This window comes from Myotis yumanensis, unplaced genomic scaffold (assembly GCF_028538775.1).
Source record: "Myotis yumanensis isolate MYYU_CA2020_CCGP unplaced genomic scaffold, mMyoYum1.0.hap1 SCAF_14, whole genome shotgun sequence".
NCBI classification, from domain to species: Eukaryota; Metazoa; Chordata; class Mammalia; order Chiroptera; family Vespertilionidae; genus Myotis; species Myotis yumanensis.
In genome coordinates, this window is record NW_027223765.1 from 17,692,998 (window position 1) to 17,713,884 (window position 20,887).

Genomic DNA, 20,887 nt, shown 5'->3' on the forward strand with positions numbered 1-20,887 from the left:
GCTCAAGAACTAAGGGGCTGATCAGATGCAATTCTAAAACCCAGGAGCCCACCGGGGCCAAGGATTTAACTTGGCAGTGTTTGCAAAACCAGGGAGTACATTGTCTGCACCCTGGGTGTCATTCATCTTGCTTTATTGACTGCGAAGTCTTTAGAGATAAACAGAGGGGGGAACACATTTACTTCTGATCTGACAGCTCTAATGAGCTCGAGGAAGAATTATGTAAACATTATTAAGTGTAATAAACACGTGTCGGCGGCACCAGGCAATCTTCTCTGGAGTTGGCAAAAGCCGGCACGAGCCAACGTTTTATTCATAATGTCTTTTTAACTTTATGTTGCCTGTGTAATAGGCCTTTGGCTTTGCTGTTGCCCAGACGGAAAATCATTACCCCCGTAATGGATGAGCCAGTTCAAAAGGAGAGCCACTGAGATGCTGAGCACTTTCATTCATAAATGCTGTGTATCAGAGACGGGAAACCATCTCCTGCCAATGCGGCCATCTTAATTATCCGACTCTTGTCCAGGCTTCTTGTTTCAACTTCCTCAGTCACAACACGGCTTAAACTAAAAAACCAAACAAATGTTAGCCATTCCGTCACTTTATCATGTTATTTGTAGTGAACTCGCCCTCCTTATTTTCTACTCTACTTTCTACAGCTTCAGGTCTTATTAACTAAATACTGGAGGACATGGTGATGGTCTGTCAGGCGGACAACAGCAGAGGGCTCCTTGGCTTCCACTGCTAGCTCTAGGAACTGAGTCTGGCTTTGAAAACCTAATTTTGGTCGATTTGGAATCACAGGGACAATGGTGGCAGAGCTCCATTCTTTTTAAGAAAAATATATATTTCTTTATTGATTTCAGAGAGGAAGGGAGAAGGAGAGAGAGATAGAAACATCAATGATGAGAGAGAATCATTGATTGGTTACCTCCTGCACACCCCCTACTGGGGAACGAGCCCGCAACCCAGGCATGTGCCCTTGGCCGGAATCGAACCCGGGACCCTTCAGTCCACAGGCTGACGCTCTATCCACTGAGCCAAGCTGGCTAGGGCAGAGCTCCATTCTTACCCAACTCCCTGTCAAGGATAGGTTTCTTAGTTCAGGCTGCAAGGAGCAGGCCCTAAGTGAGGACTTATTAAGGAATCCTGCCCTAGTCGGTTTGGCTTAGTAGATAGAATGTTGGCCTGTGGACTGAAGGGTCCAGGGTTTGATTCCAGTCAAGGGCATATGCCCAGGTTGTGGGCTCAATCCCCACTGTGGGGCGTGTAGGAGGCAGCCGATCAATGATTCTCTCTCATCATTGATGTTTCTATCTCTCTCTCCCTCTCCCTTCCTCTCTGAAATCAACAAAAAAAATTTTTTTTAAAGAAATCCTGCACGAGATTAAGAAAGTGCTCTCAGGAGAAACCACACAGGGAATTGATGAGCAGAATAGGGAAGAAGAGAAAGCCACACACAAAAGTCTGGTAGTCCCACCCCAAGTAGGGCTTGTTCTGACTCTCTGGGAAAGCTCATGAGTTTAAGTTAAGCCTCTGAGTCTAAATGGCCTCAAACTGAATTAAGAGAGCTAGGCATTGATATTCCTTTTCTGGACAGTATATTTTCCGGACAGTTAACAACCTCCTAAGGGAAAAAACTTCTTGGTACTTCAGTAGGCTCCAGTGGCTTGAGGGCTGTTCCTCCAAAGAAAGTCAAGGTTGCTAGCTCTTCAAAGCAGTGGAATCAGAAATTTGGGGGAGGTGAGATGTCACACAAAACTGACTTAGTTTCTCCATATCTGAGTTTCCCATTTGGGACAATAGGCATGAGCTGAGTGTCTAAAACCCCACCCACGAGGGATTAACTCCGGGCAAGGGAGGCTCAGCAGCAAGCCACTATGGAATGTTCTATGGGGTCAGGTGGTGGGGGCATTGAGGTGCCTGGGTAAGCCGAGCTGTAAGCCAACTTGGCAGTGTCCTCATAAGTTTGTTGCCTGGCATGAAAATGTAGAAATGATCAGCCCATCTTAGCCAGAGAGGCTGTGACAACCCACACAGGGCAACTAAATATAGTATGAGTATTCCCCTCCCCACTTTCTGCCCTCCCAGCTCCTAAAACCAGAGAAAAAAGGAATTACACTTTGAATATAGAAGGAAAAAGGTATCCCCAAAACCAAACATTGGTTCTCCTGGAATCCTAGGTGCTGCTTTGATAAGAGAAAGAAGTTATGCCCCCTACCAACGAAGGCTCCTTATACTTAAGACTGGCCTGTGATCAGGGAAAGAGCTCTGAACTGGAGCTAAAACTGGAAATTTAAACTTGATGAACTTTTAATACATGTGAGTGAGTAACTGAAAGTGAGCCATAAGTTAAGAAATCTGTCTTGTTGAATGGTCTGCTATCAGGTAAGGAAGAGAGATTTCACATATGCATTTGGAACCAGTGGCTTAAAAGTAATACAGGATGCTCCCCCCCCCCCCCCAAAAATATACACACATTGAATGATTATAAAGTCGGTGTTTATGAATATAGAGTTCATTTTCAAAATTGAAAAGAATCTACAGAAATGAATAATTTTGTTGTCAATGCCTGTTTTTAAACCGATGACCATTCTGGTTCAGGCACTGCTGATGATGCAAAACAATGGAAATCACAAACATCAAGAATCATTTTGTTCGGTATTTGTGCACCCTCCATTCATCGACTGTTGCCGGTTTTGTACCCTAAACTTTATTTTTTATGGATTCCCCATAAAAAGATGTCTAGTGACATTTTATGATATATTTTCTTTGTTCAAAGTTTAGTCTGCCTTCACCCATTATTTCAAATCAGTTAAAACCAGAAAAGGAGTGAAAATTGAGTTATCACCTGTTGAAGTGTATATACATTCTGGGGGAGATGCCCTATAATAGTATAATAGTTTCATGTTTACACTTCAGTTCGTGCAGTAAATCAGTAATCATTGGAACTGTTTACTTCTCCTGGCTGCCTCCTGTGACATGTCCTCGAGTAACCTCCTCTACCTTAGGTGAGGCTCCTCACCGATGTTGACTGGGATGGCTGTGGTCAGGCAAGACTCGTCCACTGCTTGAGGACACATCCTGCCTGATTGTCATATGCCCTAAAATGTTGGAGACATTAGCAAGGCAAGGCACAGAGGAAACGCTATAATATAATTACATGTGGTTAAACACCATGTCTAAGTCTAATTGTTTTAATTTCTTTTAAGATAAACCATCAGCTTAGAAATAGGCCTAGGATGACTTCCTCTGCTTCGTTTTCATTTGTAATTTCTTTAAAATATCTAGATAAATACTTCATTTTTATGTTGGTTAGGATGTGTGGCTCTAGTTATATACCCATGGGTTCAACACTTGGGGAAATTGTTATGGCCACCCATTGGAAACTGGGGCTGATGATAATTTGAAGCTGGGAGGATCTGGTTTTGCAGATGTTGCCATTTTGCCACCATACAGACGGCAGATTGATTTTCATCCATATTTGAAGTGCTCTGCATTGTTCCAGCTAGAAATGCCAGCTCAAGTTTTCTCTCCGAAGCTCCCAATTCTGCCCTCTAGTCCAATTCTATTCCCAGACCTTACTGGCTTCGTTTCCCACTTGGACCATGACTGTAAGATAAGATACACAGTACATCCTGTGCTGAAACAGAGTGTGACAAATATGATTCATTAAACACAGTGTACATCAATATCAGGTCAGGCTAGAAAATATATAGCATAATGAATAGTCTACAGTTTGAGATTCAAGAAAGTGCAGTCGTCCCATGGCGGGTTTTCAGTGGCATCATCAATCATGGAAGTAAAAGTGGAGTGGTTTGCGGTATTACTAGAATACCATAAAGATAGGCTATTTTCCACTTGCTTCTCACTCCTCCATGAACTCTCACCTGCTTTCCTTAATGATGATAAAATCAACCTACTACCTATGAGTATCCAGCAATTACCATTTCCTCCTATTGATACAACCCCTTAGGGTGTCAATTAGTGCATATTATTTTCCAAGAATAATTTAATAGGTTACCAAAGTTTAATCAATGATCACAGTCTTAGACTTTGATATCATAGAAGGAGATGAGTTACGAATCTCCCAAAAAATAGAATAGTTTTTTGGGGGAAAGCACAAGATCTAACTCACTGCCCACTTGAAAAAATTTATTCCCAGATATTTCAAATTATTTCTTAAAGGATCAGTTTTTGAGGGATTAATAATAGTGATGGAGAAAATGTGAGTCTATAAAGAAAAATAACTATTATGAAGGATGAACTATGTCTCTAATACAACCGATTCACAGAAATGCGTGTGCATAAATTTACTTGTTGACTTTAGCTGGATTGAACAGTTGTTTTGAAAGATGAACTTTGAGCTACCTGCCATATAATTTAACTCACATTTTTCATATTCAAATGAAAAACACAAATTTCAGTCCACAAAATATTTACCCAAGTGCCTACTATATGCAATGTAATATGCTACCGGTAAATGCTTTAAGGAGTTCAGAAATAAATTATTCCCTCAAAAATTTCAAGCTTATTTTCCTTATTGTAAAATGGCACTAAAACCAAAAGAAAATATGGAAGGAAAAAGGAATACAATGCATAACTCTTATTTTCCTAATAACAATCCTTTAATTTTTAGTTCATACCTATGCACATTGATTGTAATCCCAACAATGAGATCCATTGTATGTATACTCATGGATCACAGTCACAGGGTAGGCATTTTTCTATGGCACAGATTCCCTCATCTACTTTTTTGCCCAAATGGCATGCTTATCCTAAAATTAATATGCAAATGCAAGGGACCCAGAATAGCCAACACAATCTTAAATAAGAAGAACAAATTAAGGGAGGTCCCACTTTTCTATTTCAAAACTTACTACAAAGCTATAATAATCAAGCCTATGTAACGCTGGCATAGGATAGACATATAAGTTAATAGTTGAGAAAACAGAGTCCAGAAATAAATCTATACATTTATGCTCAATTCATTTTTCACAAGAGTGCCAAGATCATCCCACAGAAAAAGGATAAGTTTTTCAACAAATGGGACTGAGACAACTGGATATCCATATTCAAAAAAATGAATTTGGACCCCTACCATATACCATATACAAAAATTAACTCAAAATGGACAAAAGATTTTAATGTAAGAGCTAAAACTATAAAATATAGAAGTACACACATTAGTAAATACCTTTTACTTTGAATTTGCCAATGGTTTTCTATATATGACAGTAAAAGCACAGGTAACAAAAGAAATAAATCGACAACTTGAACTTCATCAAAACAGAATACTTTTGAGAATCAAAGGACATTGTCAAATATTGAAAAGACAGCCCATAGAATGGAAGAAAATATTTTCAAATCTTATATATGATATGGTCTTGCATCCAGGAGATATAAATAACACAACTCAACAGAAAAAAAGGACACATAATAAAATTTAAAAATTGTAAAAAGTTTTGAGTAGACATTTTTCCAAATAAGATATGCAGATGGTGAGTATGCACAAAAATGATGAACAACAGTATATGTTGGTGAGGATGTAGAGAAATTGGAACTCTCATATATTGCTGGTGAGGATTCAGCCATGAAATGGAATAATGTACTGATACATACTATAGTGTGGATGAACTTTCAAAACATTACAAGTTAAAGAAAGAAGACACAAAGGGCTTATACTGCATGGTTCCATTTATATTAAAGGCCCAGAATAGGCAAATCCATGGGGACAGAAAGTAAATTTGTGGTTTTCAGGGGTTGGCGGTAGTGGGGAATGAATGATGACTGATTGCTAATAGGTATGGGTTTTCTTTGTTTTTTTTTTTCTTTTACTTAGACTTTATATTTTAGAGAAGTTTTAGGTTCATAGAAAAATTCAGCAAAAGGTACAAAGACTTCCCATATACTCTTTGCCCCCACATAGGCAAAGCCTCTACTACTATCAAAATTCCCCACCAGAGTGTTAATATTTTTTAAAATTGTATACCATCCAGATGGACTCAACCCCTTACTCCTTCAAGGCTACATTCTTGCAGCAGCTCCTACTGTGGGCATACATTCCAAGGACAGGGGAGGGGTTGAGGAGCCTATGGATGCCTGGGATCACTTCACAAGTCAACCCGAGGTCATGTCTTCTCGATTACCCTCTCCAACAATGCTATATACCCTCAATATGATGTGATGAGAGTGGCACTTTACCTCTATGATTTTCCTCCCCAAAACTCATAGCCCCAACCTAATGGAGAAAGAAATCAAATTTCAATTGAGGGGCAGTGTACAAAATACCTGACCAACATTCCTTAAAACTGTCTAAGGTATCTACAACAAGGAAACTCTGAGTAACCGTCACAGCCAAGAGGAACCAAAGAGAATGAGGACAAAACGCAATTGGTATCTTGGATGGTGTCCTGGGACAGAACAAGAACATTAGGTAAAAACTAAGGAAATCTGAGTAAATTATGGACTTTGGCTAATAATGGATCAATAATGGATCAATATTGGATTAATTATAGCAAATATACTATGCTAATATAAGATGTTAATAATAGGGGGAAATGGGTACTGTATCATGGGAACTCTCTGTACTATCTTCATAATTATCTTGTAAATCTAAACTGTTCTTAAAAATAAAGTTTATTTTAAAAACAAAACTAACAATTATTAAAATAACTAATATTTATGGAGTCACTCATTGTTCCTGTGTAGTACTGGGTCTAAACTTTAAGTTTCACTACTCAATGCTATTTTGAACACAATTCTTTCCCATTCTTGAGTTTTTCTATTTGATTTACTCCTTCATAATTAGAAAGTCAGGAACATCCTTTTCTGGCATTTTTTCAACAAGGTTCTTGGGGTGGTTACATTTATTGGTCTTTCCATGCCTGACAGTCTTTTTGTTGTTGTTGTTGTCCTTTGCTGTAAACAATACCATAAGCAGGAACAGATATGATTAGAAACAAGTGATATTTGCCCTAGAAATTCTATAGAGGTTCCTCCTTCTTTTCTAACATTTGGATTCTTATTTAATCTGATTGAGTTTTCTCTTTGGGTAATAGGATATTTACCTGCTGGTAATTTAATTTTTTTTAATTTAAAAAGGTACATTAGAAAATGCTTGGATATGGACCATTTTCAGTAATGCTGATTAATACTTTTAAGAGTGCTTTGATCAGGCTTACGATTTTCTGGGAAATTTTCTATATTTTTAAATTTATAGCAGACAATATTTGCACTTCTTCCTTCTATCTAACAGAACCTCAATTTTATTATCTTCACTCCTCCCTCAACTTTGTTTCAGAGGAGGTAAGAGGGTAAAACATAATTGGTCTAAGTCAACCATGGTGGCCCCTTTCCTGAACTGGGGGCATGAGCCTGGGATGCAATTTCAGTCACTGAGTCAAGAGGAAAACTGTGTGTGTGTGTATGTGTGTGTGTGTGTCTGTGTGTGTGTGTGTGTGTGTGTGTGTGTGTGTGTGTCCCAGGATGGTGGGTAAGGGGGGCACATGAGAAAAGGTTCTCCTAACCGACAAAAAAAAGATACAGTATTAGTTCTGCCTTTCTGACCACCATCCTATAACAGCCAGGGAGTATAATATGAAAAATGCAGTGAAAACATGAAAAAAAGCTTGACAATGCTGTTTAGCCCCTAAATTAACCTAACCTGGAGCCGATCCTATTTCCAAACTTCTTGTTTTAAAAAATAACACAAATTATTGCTTCAATTATTTTGAATTGTTTTATTTTACTTACAGACAAAAGCATTATAATATATTTTAATGCTCTTTTATCTCTTCTCTTCTTTTTCCCCTGTTCCTAATCATTTATATAATCTTCTGTATATATTTAAAGAACTTTTTTTAAATTAAAAGTAACATATTTTCAGAATATGATACAAAATATAAACATAGAGTATAATGAATTATTATAAAGCAAACACTACTGTAAACACCACTTTGGTCAAGAAATGAAACATAACTAGCTCCCCTGAAGCCTCAGCATTCCACCCTCCAATCACAGTCCTTCCCTTCCCCGTGGCATCAATCACAGTCCTAATTTCTACAATACTCACTTGTTTTTGTTTTGCTTTTCCAGTTATTCATGCAACCTTAAACAATACAGCTTAATTTAATTCTTTTGCATTTTGTATGATTGAAAATATATATGTATTATTTTAAGATTGCCTTCTTTCACTTATGTTTGTGAGACTTACCATGTCATGTTGAGTACAGTTTATTATTTCTGCTGCTTTGTAGTACAGAATTCCAACATAGGAATCTATCGAAATTTTCCTATCCATATGCTGTGGATGGATAATGAATTGTTCCTAGGTTTTTGCCTATTGTTAACAATGCTGCTATGACCGTTGCTGTATATGTATCCTGATGTTAACACCCACTTTTCTGAGGGTATGCACTTTCAGTGTATAGACAAGATTGTAGGGTATGTATTTAGTCAAATTTACCAAACAAAATGCCTGATCATTTTCCAAAGTGATTATGCTCCCCAATTAAGTGCATACGAGTCTTCTGTTGTTCACATTTTTGCCAACATTTGTTATTATCAAATTTCAAAATTGTTTACCAATCTCTAGGGCAGAAAATATTACTTCATTGTGATTTTGCTTTTTATTTTCTTGGCTATCCAGGAGGAAATTTAAAACATCGCCCTTTTCATACACTAATGTATTTCCTTGTTTGCTAAATGCCTATCCTAGACTTTTCTGTGTTTCAGTGAGGCATTTATCAAAAAGAATTCTGATTTAAAAACTTTAACATTGACAGCATGGAGCCTTTAAAAGAACTTGGCATTGTTAAAGTGAATATAACTCATCATTCCCAATGCACTTAAAAATCATTTCACTTGGACTTTGAACCCCTTTTAACATTTCGCTGCCAAACCAAGACAATAATTAATTGTAAATGCTAGAAAAAAATTAATACACTTAAATTCATTAGTGCATCTATATCTGGAAGATGAATTGTACAAAGCTCTTAGCTACAATCTGTAAAATATGTTGTAAATACTTTTGAAACTCCTTTGGGTGGTGTGTTGACTTAAATTTTATCGTTAAAATATCTGACATATCATAGTCTGTCTTTCAAGTATAGGTTGAAAATTTTAATAGATTGTTACTATATTATAGAAATACAGAAAGATTAATGGCAAAATCATTTATTGAGTTTATTTCCAATAAGCAGAGGTCCTGATGAAAACTGGTTTGGGAAGTTAAACCCTATTCTTAAGAAATAAAGAATTCCAGCCCCAGCTGGTGTTGCTCAGTGGATAGAGCATCAGCCTGCAGACTGAAGTGTCCCAGGTTGGCTCGATTCTAGTCAGGGGGCACATGCCTGGGTTGTGGGCTCGATACCCAGTTAGGGGTGTGCAGGAGGCAGCCAATCAATGATTCTCTCTCATCATTTATCTCTCCCTTCTCTGAAATCAATAAAAATATTTTTTTTTAAAGAAACAAAGCTCTCTACCTGAATTAGGCATAATTTGTGGACTCCATAATTTATAGATGTGATTTGTTGAAATATCAAAATAATTGAGTTACTTTTCTCTATTGAAAGATATTAATATTTTAAAATATAATGCCTAATATAGCACAAATATGTAAATATATAGGGTTCTCATGACATAATTATATCTTTGCATTTGTATAAATACAAAATATTGACATTAATTAAATTGTGAAGCAACTTGTAGGTTAATATATTTTTACTCAAATAGATTTAATCCATGTTATAAAAAATTCTGAAGGAATTCTCTATTTTGATCATGTATATGGTATGTGTATATATGCTAGGAGTTTTTAGATGTTTTGTTTATTTCTTTGGAAGGTTATTTGAAGCATCCTAATAAGCTATCTGTGTTTACTTGTTAACATGTAAACACTGGTATTTAGTAGGAAATCTTATGATCAGTTGGAGGATTGAACTATATGAGCTTTAATACTTTTTTTTAACACTCTAATGTCATGTTTGGAATGAGCCAAATTTTATTTAGTAAACATTTATTGAGTGCAAAAAAAAGAAAGTCATGAAATTTTATAGCAAACTGGTTTAAAATATTCATTTGAACCTGAGAGCAACTTCAACTGTGGACCATGACAAAGTAACTGGTACCAGACATGCCCTCTTGAAAAAAAAAATAAATATAAAATTAGAAAATATATGAAGTCATTATTTTCCTAAAATTAACAATAGGCTGAACAAGATGGTCATCCTTAGCAGAACATAAATATTAGAGATGAGCCTCATAGTCGGCCCTTCACCTCAGCTTCCCACTCGCAGGAAAGTGGAGCTGGTGGCCTCATTGGTCTGAAGAGAAAGAGATTGGTGATCCAAGATGTTGAGATACTTGCAATTTGCAAGATATTTTGCCTTAGAAAAGAAGCTATGCTGATGGGGGCATAGGAAGAGTGTGTGGGATTAACTGCTGGCCGAGGGCTGGGCTGTATATGTGCAGAGGGAGACTTAGCAAGGCCTCCCAAAGATTGCTTTTTTTAGGGTTGAGAACTACTAGTAAATAGTAACACTAGAGGGCCTACTGTTCTGGAATTAATTGGGAGTCTCAGCCAAAGTAAAGAGACTTCAATCATCACTCAGTTGAGACCTCAGAGAAATTATGTCCTGAGCATAAGAACCATGCTGTAGGATAAGCACGGCCTAGGATGAAGTTAAACACTGAGTATAAATGCAATTCTAATCAAGAATTCTCAAGTTACGTTATGGCTATAATAGCAAAGCTCAGTGAATATACTAACAACCTCGGCACTGTGCACTTTAAGGGTGAGTTTTTATGGTATTTGAATTATAGCTCAATAAAGTTTTATAAAAAGAAGAAAAGAATAAATATAAGCCTGACAAGAACAAAAGTATACACCAATAATTTACCTGCCAGCCACAAAAAAAATCAACATTGATTAAGACACAATATAATTCATATTCCCTATAATTTATAATCCATAATGTCAAGCATATAGCAAAAGTTACTAAAGGTAAGAAAACAGAAAAAAAAATGTGAACCATATTTAAAAGAAAAAGTAGCCTATAAAAATCAATACCAAATATCCAGATGTTGGACATAGCTAATAGGGATTTTAAAACAGCTTTTAAAAAATATTTTAAAGGACATGATGAGTGAAAAGATGGGTATCTCAGAATAGAAATGGAAATTATAAAAATGAACCAAATGGAAATTGTAGAATTGAAAAGTATAAAAATTTTACTTGATAGTTTTAAGCAAAGATTGACAACAGGGGAAAAAAAGTTCTTGACTTCAAGGAAAGATCAATATGCACTTATGCAATTTAAAGAACAAAGAGAAAAAATATAGAAAAATGAATGGTATGAGATATATGGAATGATATCTTAGAAGGAAAGGAGAGGAGAGGAAGAGGAAAAGAAGGAAGAAGAGGAGGAGGATAAGGAAGCAGTGAAGGAGGAAGAGGAGGAGGAGGAGGAGGAGGAGGGGGAGGAGGAGGAGGAGGAGGAGGAGGAGGAGGAGGAGGAGGAGGAGGAGGGAGAGGATGATGAGAGAATGATGCAATAAAGAATGTTTTAAAAATAATGACCAAAACTTTCCTGTGCTTGATATAAAAGCACAGCTCACAATGCTCTTTTTAAAATCTAAACAAAATCATTCAAATTTAAAATAGTGGGAATGAATGTTCATTATATGTTGATTATTTTTGTCCTTGAATTTTCCATCAATTTGTAGAAATAGATGGAAAAAAGCCACCACAGACTCATGAGGGTAACGTGCTAACATTCAGAATATTCAAAGCTTGTCTGAAATAACCACTTGTGAGTATAAATCAACATAAGTATTCAACAATTAAATCTATGATTAAATATTTTAATTATAAAACATTTAATTTCATTTTATAAGCTTAAGCTTATATTCTTTAGAGCTGATGATCACAGAATTCTTTATAAGTGATATATAATAAAGAATGGCTACAACTTTAGAATATTCATCAAGAAACATATATATTGTCCAGCCTGTGTGACTCAGTGTTTGAGTGTCGACCTATGAACCAGGAGTTGATCTTTTGTTTAGATTCCAGGCACATGCCTGAGTTGCCAGCTTGATCCCCAGTAGCGGGTGTGCAGGAGGCAGGAGGCAGCTCATCAATTATTCGCTCTCAACATTTATGTTTCTATCTCTCTCTCCTTCTTCTCTGAAATCAGAAATAAAATATGTTTTAAATAGAAATATGTTTTAAAATATGTTTAAAATATGTTTTAAAAAGAAACATATGCATCAGTGGTAAATCACATTTGACTTGGACAATGCCCATGGACAAAAAGCAACATTTTAGCTGAGTACATGTAAAATGTGTAGGTACATAAAACTCTGATTTTAAAAATTAAATAAAATCCACAGTAGACCACTATATTGAATTAAATTTTCTCATATTAAAAAATTATTTTCCTTATTTTGGTTTAAATTTACAATTTCTACTGTTTTAAAGTTTAGTTTCTTAATAGCAAGCAATTAGCAATTCAAACTGACTTCATCAGAACGAAGTTCGGTAAGAGGCTTATAGAATTACTAGTGGCCCGGTGCATGAAATTCGTGCACCCTCTCCAATCTGGGACCCCTCGGGGGATGTCCAACTGCCAGTTTAGGCCTGATCCCACAGGGATTGAGCCTAAACCGGCAGTCGGTCATCCCTCTCGCAATCCAGGACCACTGGCTCCTAACTGCTCACCTGCCTGCCTGCCTGCCTGATTGCCCCTAACCACCCTGTCTGCCGGCCTGATCACCCCCAACTACCCTCCCCTCCTGGCCTGATCGCCCCTAACCGCCTCTGCCTCAGCCCCGCCACCATGGCTTTGTCCGGAAGAATGTGGGGAAGGTCTCCCAGTCTAATTAGCATATTACCCTTTTATTAGTGTAGATAGGGAAGACTGAAGGAGATTGAAGAAGTGAAAAGAAGCAAAGAAACTTTATAAAGTGTTGGTAACATGGGTTGACCCAACTTTGTTATTTATTTATTATTGTTTAACAGATTACCTCCAAATGTCATAACTCAAAATGAATAATGGTATTGTTGTAGCTCACAGTTTCAATGGCTAATAATATGGGAGCACCTTGGCCAAGTATTTCTGGCTCAGGGTTTCTCATGATGTTGCCATAGAGGTGTTGATTACAGCTACAGACATCTGAAGGCTAACTAGGCCTAGAGGATTGACTTCCAAGTTGGTTCACTCACATGACTATCAAGACTACGAAAGCTTTTAGCAGAAGCCTCAGTTATTCTTCATGTGGGATTCTTCCAGGTCTCCTTGCGTGTCCTCACACCATTGGATAAAGGAGAGAGAGAGAGAGAGAGAGAGAGAGAGAGAGAGAGAGAGAGAAAGAGAGAGAGAGAGAGAGAGAGAGAGAGAGAATAAACCAAGTGAAGGCTGTAACCTTTTCATGACCTCGCTTTCAGAGCTACATTTTACATCCAATTGTACATTGTATTCTTTAGAAGCCAGTCACTGAGTATAGTCCAAATTCTAGGAGAAAGGAATGAGATTCCACCTTTTAAAGGAAGGAATGTCAAGGAATTCAAAGACATATTGAAAGCACCACAAAAGTCACATCAGGGCTGCCATTGAAATGAATCAGCCCCAACTATTTTATTCTGGTTTTATGTCACTCTGATACAAATTAAAAGTGAAGAGAAGGTCATGTTGTCACATGTTTTGTTCATGGATCTACCCTTTGGTGAGAGAGTGGTGAGACAACTTGGTTTACATTTCAACTAAAACTGCACATAATAGAATTTTATAATTCCCTAAAATGAATTAAGGGTTTTATTATTTTTTTGTGTGTGAAATACCAGGTATTTGGATGTTAGGCATAAATAGTAAAAGTCCATATTATATGGCAAGAATAGATTTTAAAATTACTCATATAAAATTAAAGTTAAATGTATCATATATTTATATGCCAAATATAGTCCCATACCATGTTGCATATTCTGTGGCTGGCACAGCACTAACAGCAGGGTTTACATGATTTAAGACTTCCTGTGTTGTTTCGTGTATTGCTTTTCAATCCAATAGTTCAAGCACCGCTAGATTTTCCATCTTACACAACTATGGATTTCTATTTTTCTTCAATTCTTTCTCTGAGCATACAGTGTAACTGTTCATTAAATTGCTTCTTCTTTCCAACTGTATTTCAATTAGTGGTAACATTTTTCTGAAACAAACTCTTGAAATGAATGTACTACCAATAAAAGAGTTCTTACTGTAGAGATGAATAAGATCTTCCTAAAAATCTGTCTGAACTGACACTGTTAACCCCATAGGATATAAGAAATTTTTATAACATTCCTTCCCTTGGTGTATATGAAACCTGGAATCATTTCCACCTGTTTCTCTTTTCTTCCCTCCCCTCCCCTCCCCTCCCTTCCCCCTCCTCTCTTTCCCTCCCCTCCCTTCTCCTCTCCTCTCCTCTCCTCTCCTCTCCACTCTCCCCTCCCCTCCTCTGTCCTCTCCTCCCCTCTCCTCTGTCCTCTCCTCCCCTCTCCTCTCCTCTCCTCTCCTCTCCTCTCCTCTCCTCTCCTCTCCTCTTCTCTCCTTTCTCTCTGCTCTCCTCTCTCCTCTCCTGCTGGAGGAATCTATCAGCATGATGTGAGGACCCTCAGCCAACCTGGAAGAGTCCCACATGAAGATTTGGGTGCAGCTTGCTGGAGCACAGTGAACAATTGGGCAACACAAAGCATGCAGCATGTACTTAATCAATAATTCAACAACAACAAAAAATAAATAAAAGTAGCTATTGGTTTAACCCTCCAAGAATCTGTCAGTAACAAAACATTGAAAGTAAAAGAAATAACTTTCTATTTCTTTGAGTAAGGGATTTTTGAAGGATGAATATAAATGTTAAGTGTTATAGTCAATATTTCATCTTGTAGTCCCATATATTTTCTTGAAATCTTAGGAAGACGTTGAAGTGTAAGAAAAGAAAGGAGGTATATCCCCTATTTATACATGGACAAATGAGGCAGGTATCTACTAACATAGTTTCAAAAGAGGATACATTAAGAATTGTAAAGAAACAGGGTTGAGGAGGGCACTGTGACATCCACTTGGTTTGAAACTTCCAAGTCAACTTATAAATAAGAAATAATAACCATAATACCTACCTCTCAAAAGACAGAAATGAGGCTCTGAGGTCAGTAATGTGAGAGGAGTGTAAATGACACTCTTTTTACTCTGAATCTAGGAACAATTATTCCCACAACAGAGAAGACAATAAAACCTATTTGAATGTATTTTTTGATGTCAGTTTGACTCATCAATTTAGTAGGAAATGAAACCAATTCAAGCTAAGGTTACATCTCATCTATTGTGAAAGAATAGGGTAGAGTCCCAGAAGATAACACTTTCACACATAGAGAACTCAAGGACTTAAATGACATTATAGTTGCTTCTGTACTGGGCTCAGATGATCATACTGTACTTTCCATTTTTCTAAGACAGTGCTTTTCTAACCATGTTCCTTGGAGTCCCTACGTTCCTCAGAGTTCTTCAAGAATGGGTGAAGGCTGTCGGGTCTGGGCCCTTCAGCCACATCTTGTTCTATCCCAAAATGAACAACCCCAATTGTACCTTTTCCATTCAGAATTTGCAAGTAAAATGCCTTATGAAGACAGCACTTCGGAGCTGAGAACACATTGGAAGACCATTAATCTATGGCAATGGCAAAAAACAAAAACATACCAATAAAAAAATAGACCATTGGCTGTTAGAATTCAATAAGTGAAGGAAAGCAACCAATTCTAGACTTGGCCTCTATGGCAAATTCTGCTTCTGAGAAAGTCAGGCATTCCTCCATCACCAGTTCCCAAAAGGCACTCACCGTTACCCTGTGCATTCCCCCTGTGGTAGTGTATTCTGAGATACAGTGTGATTTCTGGGAATTAAATAGATGAAGTGCTTTTCCTTCTCTTTGTCTTTGGCCCCACCTATACTTGTCAAAGCCTTCCATTGTCTCTCTCAATCCAGGCATCATTCACCAAGTCCTACTGTCCTTCTCTCCTCCTTATCAAAACTTACCCATCCTAGAACCCATTTCCTCACTTCTATGTGACTCATTAGTTCAGCAGTTCTCAACCTGTGGGTCGCGACCCCTTTGGCGGTTGAACGACCCTTTCAGGGGTCGCCTAAGACCATCCTGCATATCAGATATTTACATTACGATTCATAACAGTAGCAACATTACAGTTATGAAGTAGCAACGAAAATAATTTTATGGTTGGGTCACAACATGAGGAACTGTATTTAAAGGGGCAGAAGGTTGAGAACCACTGCATTAGTTAATCTGATAACCAATTTGGCCCAGAGTAACAACAGCTTAATAAATGACCAACTATTCATCTAATCATTTGCACAATCACTTACTAACCCACTTGATAAACATAAGGCTTTGTAGTCTCAGAAAATTTTAAATAATTATGGTTGGTCAGTGGAGAAACATGTTCAGTCAGGGAAATATTATTGATACCCCATAAAGATTTGCTACTACTCCAAATAAAGAAATCTATGAGCATCTGTGGCATGATAATCTTTTGTGTGTGTGTGTTGGTGTTGGGAAGTAGGAGTATTTCTGGGAGAAATAAAGTTTTGCTCTGACACCACTACTTGGGTAATTTTGAACAAGTTGCTTCAAATGCCTGGTCTCAGTTTCCTCACCTGTAAAATCAGAGAGTTACAGCCAATTAACTTTACGCCTCTTTATAAATCTTTATTCGGTATTTGGAGTCTCATTCTCAACAGGAAATATTGTTTTTTGCTGTCTCTTTCCATAATATACCCATCACTGTTACAAAATGCCCTTCACCAACTACCCCCAAAAGGAATAACTTACAAAAACTCAGTTTATTTGTTGGTTCAACTAGAAATATCCTTAACTCGTTACAGCCCTCTAAATGTCAAATGCTTGACTCAAACTAGCACTCTGGCAATTATTTCACTTAAGGACTATCTTAGTTCAATATTTTTATAAACATATAGCCAAATTAATAAAAATAGCATCTTTATTCTTCCCAAAATTCTATTATGAACATTTTCAAGTGTGTAGAAGATAAAATAATAGTATATTGATCACTTATAAGGGAATTTTCTAGATTCTATAACTAACATATTACTATATCACATTCCTATTATTCCATATATCTACCTATTAATTCAGAAGATAGGGATCTCAGTAAACAATATTACAAATGAGATTGAATTAACAAGTGGGATAATACATGAATGGATAAAGAAAATGGGATATATATATATCACATATATATATATAAACCATATATATATACCATATATATATATATATATGATATTACATTTATATAATTGAATACATATACATATATATAATGGGAAAATTCATAGTTTATTTTTTGACATTATATATCCAAATGGGAAATAGAGTATTGTTTTGCTCATTGTATTTTGTCTTCTATTCAACTTATCAAAAAAATTGATATCAGTAATTTCTGCATGTCTAAGGATAGATTTTTGAGAGTCCTTAAATAGAGGGAAGAATGTTTTCAAATAACGTTTTTTAAAAACAATTCTATTTATTTAAGACATATTTGTTGAATACTCTTTTGTACCAAAAAATTAAGACAGACAGTGCTCTCACTCATCAGAAGCATACTGTCCTATTAAGTAATAAAGCAAAGCAATGTGTGTCATATAAAATTATTACACATTTTTTTGTTGGGAACTTGTAGTGTACACTGTCAGAAAAACTAGCAGTCAACAAAAATGAAAATATTGGAATGAGAGAAAATATTTGCAAACCATCTATCTAATAAAAAGTTGATATCCAAAATATAAAATAAACTCATACAACTCATTGGCAAGAAAACAAGCAATCCAATATAAAAATGGGAAGAGGGCTTGAATAGACATTTTTCCAAAGACGACATATAAATAACTAACAGGTACTTGAAAAGATGCTCAATATCACTAAACATCAAGGAAATGCAAATCAAAACCACAATGAGATATCAACTCACACCTGTTAGAATGGCCATACCAAAAAGACAAGAAATAACAAGTGTTAGTGAGAATGTGGAAAAAGGCAACTCTGTGCACTGTTGGTGGGGATGGAATATTATTCAGCCAGAAAAAAGAAGGAAATCCTGCCATTTGTGACATGGATGGGCCTTGAGGGCTTTATGCTAAGTGAGATAAGTTAGACAGGGAAAGAGAAATAGAGTATTTTCTCACTTATATGTGGAATCTAAAAAGGCCAAATTCATATAAATAGAGAATAGAAATGTCAGCAGTTCGGGGTTGGAAGAAATGGAGATATTGGTCAAAGGTTACAAACTTCCTGTTATAAGTTAAGTTCTGGGTATCTAATATATGGCATGGTGACTAGAGTGAACAATACTGTACTACATACTTGAAACTTGCTAAGAGCATAGATCTTAAATGCTATCACCATGAAAAGGTAATTATAGTATAGTGTTATTGTGTTAATCATTTTGCAATATATAGGTGTATCAAATCATCATACTGTATACCTTAAATTTACACATGTTATATGTCAATGATACCTCAGTAATGCTGGATTTAAAAAAAAAGATTACAGCATTAACCTAACAACCAGTGTCTTAGTCAACTCATACTTTATCACCCTGCAGGTTTATTCATGGGTTAACTTTACATTACACTTGTCTAACTGGAGATGACTTCAAAATCAAAGGCATGAAGAGTGATGGTTGCTTTGCCTTGTGCTGATTTCACAGCTTGACCTGTGAAATGTGGAAATGCTGAAAATGTTGCAGATGGAAGCAGCTGAGAACAGTTCTAGCTAGCCTTTTGTAAAGGAAAGCTCTTTTGCCACTTAGTGACAGTTCAATGGTTTAAATATGAAAGCTAGTAAGCAGTAGAGAGGAGGAACAGAGAAGAGAAAACAGGGAGGGAAATGAAGGTAAAGCTAAAAGACAATTAAGACAGTGTCTGACTTAAGTATATTACAACTCTGGGCTCCAGAGTAAAGTACGCAAGCAGCTTTGGGGCAGTCAGCATACAGTAAATAATGTTACTAATAAAATGAACATGACGTTTTTATCAGACCAGATTTCCATAGAAAAACAGGCAGTCCTTTGAATTATAATGTTCCATATTTAATGGTGTACCTTGGCATATAGGTAAAATCAATATTCATTTATTACCTTCAAAGAATGTTCAAAGAACAATTCCTAGAATTACTTACTATATGTGGTAGGTAAGGTAAGGCGAAGGAAACTAGCTATTATAGAGCTTTTACAGTGCTGTGGGCATGGTACTAGGCCTACCCTATGCCATGTATTATTTCATTTTGACCTATGAAATGATAAGATCAATACAAATATACGTCTCTGTTCTCAGGAATTTCAAAATATTTGGGGGATTGGAACTGAAAGGCTAAAAAAGCATCAGCAATAGCTAATGCATATAAAATACTTTTGATTATCAGGTATTTGCATTATTTTTCTGTTTTAATTCATTCAGTCTTCCAAACCACTTTCTGGGTGGGTAACTATTATGGCATCCTCAATCCAGAAAGGTCGAGTAGCCTGTCAAACATCACACAGCTGGAAACTGCAGGCAGGATCCAGAGGGTATTTTATTTTACCCATGACTCTTTACTGCCCCCCTCTTTTTTTTCAGGAACAAACATAACATCAGTGGAGGAGCTATGATCATAGGGGTACAAGTGACTGTTGCCTTTGCAATAGCGGCAGCAGCCACAGAAATATTTACAGAGCACTTAGTATGCGTCAAGTCTTATGTGAAGCAGTTATATGATTTTGTCATTTTACAGAGCCCAAGACTTTTTTTTTTAATTAAGGGAATGAGTGTACCTGACAAGAAGTGCCTTAAGGCAACATAGCTGAAGAAATTAACATGGTCTAAAGTCAAGGTGGAAGGTAGAGAATGGAGCAAAAGAATTGGTGAAGAGATGAAGCATAACGGCAAAGGTAGATTTTATCTTCATTTCAAAGGAGTATATGGAGAAGGCAAATTAAGATTCATTCAGCACTGCATGCCAGACTCTTTAATATGCATGATCTCATTCAGCATTACCAATCATTATTCTTTCCATCTTACAAATGAAGAATTTGAGGGCCAGCCAAGTTAGGTAACTTGTCCAAGGTCCAATGGCTGGGGCGGTCGTCAGGACCAGGCCTGATCTATTTGACTTCAAGTTTCCATTAATCTGTTACTTGTAAGATTTGTGTTAAGAGAATATTATGCTAAGTGAAACAAGCCAGTCAGAGAAAGACAAATATCACATGATCTCACTCATATGTGGAATCCAATAAACAAACTAAATTGACCGAACAAAATAGATCCAGAGACATAGAAGCTTGGAACAGACTGATATCTCAGGGGGTGGGTGGGTGGGTGGGTGGGAAGAGATCAACTAAAAAACTTGTTTGCATATATACATGACCCATGGACACAGATAATAGTGTGGTGAAGGCCTGGGGCAGAGGAACGGGTACAGGATGTAGGGGCTCAATTGGGTAGAAAAAGGGGATATCTGTAATACTCTAGCTTACTATTAAGTCACAGGGCAGTATTTTGAGATTAAATAACAATAAAGATGAATTATTAAAAAAGCAACAGACAAGTCTGGATGGGGGCTCAGGGATAGAAATAGGCATGACATGACCAGATGAAAGTACATGAGACAGCTGATCAAAGCAACGCATGAATGTAGGTCTTACAAGTGGAATACATGTAAACTGAGGCAGTTTGTCGCTGACCAGGCTTAAGAGTTTAAATATTCTATTCTAGATCTTACAGAGTCTCTGAAATCTTGAGCAGGTATATAACATGGTATCTTAGGAAGATATAAGAAAGCA

General features: G+C 36.7%; 1 protein-coding gene across 1 annotated transcript in view; it reads right to left on the reverse strand.

Annotated features, from left to right (window-relative positions):
- Positions 1–20,887, reverse strand: part of RARB (retinoic acid receptor beta) — an 851,244-nt gene that overhangs the window by 650,778 nt on the left and 179,579 nt on the right. The window lies entirely within an intron of this gene.